Below are 2,500 nucleotides of genomic sequence, written 5' to 3'. Positions count from 1 at the left end.
AGCGTTTAACGATCGATCCACGGTACAGACTGCAAAAATATGATTGTTAAAATTTTCGACTAATCGGTTCTAAGAGGCGAAGCAATACGCCGCTGGGACTTTGAAATATTTCGGAGCGCACCTAAAGTTCGTTATTTTGGCTAAACGGAGCGAAAATCTGCATTTATACCATCACGGACGTTAGTTTAATAGCGTTTAACGATGGATCCACGGTACAGAATGCAAAAATATGATTGTTAAAATTTTGGACTAATCGGTTCTAAGAGGCGAAGCAATACGCCGCTGGGACTTTGAAATATTTCGGAGCGCACCTAAAGTTCGTTATTTTGGCTAAACGGAGCGAAAATCTGCATTTATACCATCACGGACGTTAGTTCAATAGCGTTTAACGATCGATCCACGGTACAGAATGCAAAAATATGATTGTTAAAATTTTCGACTAATCGGTTCTAAGAGGCGAAGCAATACGCCGCTGGGACTTTGAAATATTTCGGAGCGCACCTAAAGTTCGTTATTTTGGCTAAACGGAGCGAAAATCTGCATTTATACCATCACGGACGTTAGTTTAATAGCGTTTAACGATGGATCCACGGTACAGAATGCAAAAATATGATTGTTAAAATTTTCGACTAATCGGTTCTAAGAGGCGAAGCAATACGCCGCTGGGACTTTGAAATATTTCGGAGCGCACCTAAAGTTCGTTATTTTGGCTAAACGGAGCGAAAATCTGCATTTATACCATCACGGACGTTAGTTCAATAGCGTTTAACGATGGATCCACGGTACAGAATGCAAAAATATGATTGTTAAAATTTTCGACTAATCGGTTCTAAGAGGCGAAGCAATACGCCGCTGGGACTTTGAAATATTTCGGAGCGCACCTAAAGTTCGTTATTTTGGCTAAACGGAGCGAAAATCTGCATTTATACCATCACGGACGTTAGTTCAATAGCGTTTAACGATCGATCCACGGTACAGACTGCAAAAATATGATTGTTAAAATTTTCGACTAATCGGTTCTAAGAGGCGAAGCAATACGCCGCTGGGACTTTGAAATATTTCGGAGCGCACCTAAAGTTCGTTATTTTGGCTAAACGGAGCGAAAATCTGCATTTATACCATCACGGACGTTAGTTTAATAGCGTTTAACGATGGATCCACGGTACAGAATGCAAAAATATGATTGTTAAAATTTTCGACTAATCGGTTCTAAGAGGCGAAGCAATACGCCGCTGGGACTTTGAAATATTTCGGAGCGCACCTAAAGTTCGTTATTTTGGCTAAACGGAGCGAAAATCTGCATTTATACCATCACGGACGTTAGTTCAATAGCGTTTAACGATCGATCCACGGTACAGAATGCAAAAATATGATTGTTAAAATTTTCGACTAATCGGTTCTAAGAGGCGAAGCAATACGCCGCTGGGACTTTGAAATATTTCGGAGCGCACCTAAAGTTCGTTATTTTGGCTAAACGGAGCGAAAATCTGCATTTATACCATCACGGACGTTAGTTTAATAGCGTTTAACGATGGATCCACGGTACAGAATGCAAAAATATGATTGTTAAAATTTTCGACTAATCGGTTCTAAGAGGCGAAGCAATACGCCGCTGGGACTTTGAAATATTTCGGAGCGCACCTAAAGTTCGTTATTTTGGCTAAACGGAGCGAAAATCTGCATTTATACCATCACGGACGTTAGTTCAATAGCGTTTAACGATCGATCCACGGTACAGAATGCAAAAATATGATTGTTAAAATTTTCGACTAATCGGTTCTAAGAGGCGAAGCAATACGCCGCTGGGACTTTGAAATATTTCGGAGCGCACCTAAAGTTCGTTATTTTGGCTAAACGGAGCGAAAATCTGCATTTATACCATCACGGACGTTAGTTTAATAGCGTTTAACGATGGATCCACGGTACAGAATGCAAAAATATGATTGTTAAAATTTTCGACTAATCGGTTCTAAGAGGCGAAGCAATACGCCGCTGGGACTTTGAAATATTTCGGAGCGCACCTAAAGTTCGTTATTTTGGCTAAACGGAGCGAAAATCTGCATTTATACCATCACGGACGTTAGTTCAATAGCGTTTAACGATGGATCCACGGTACAGAATGCAAAAATATGATTGTTAAAATTTTCGACTAATCGGTTCTAAGAGGCGAAGCAATACGCCGCTGGGACTTTGAAATATTTCGGAGCGCACCTAAAGTTCGTTATTTTGGCTAAACGGAGCGAAAATCTGCATTTATACCATCACGGACGTTAGTTCAATAGCGTTTAACGATCGATCCACGGTACAGACTGCAAAAATATGATTGTTAAAATTTTCGACTAATCGGTTCTAAGAGGCGAAGCAATACGCCGCTGGGACTTTGAAATATTTCGGAGCGCACCTAAAGTTCGTTATTTTGGCTAAACGGAGCGAAAATCTGCATTTATACCATCACGGACGTTAGTTTAATAGCGTTTAACGATGGATCCACGGTACAGAA

This window comes from Osmia lignaria, unplaced genomic scaffold (genome assembly GCF_051020975.1).
Source record: "Osmia lignaria lignaria isolate PbOS001 unplaced genomic scaffold, iyOsmLign1 scaffold0050, whole genome shotgun sequence".
Taxonomy (NCBI): Eukaryota; Metazoa; Arthropoda; class Insecta; order Hymenoptera; family Megachilidae; genus Osmia; species Osmia lignaria.
This window is presented reverse-complemented; position numbering follows the sequence as displayed.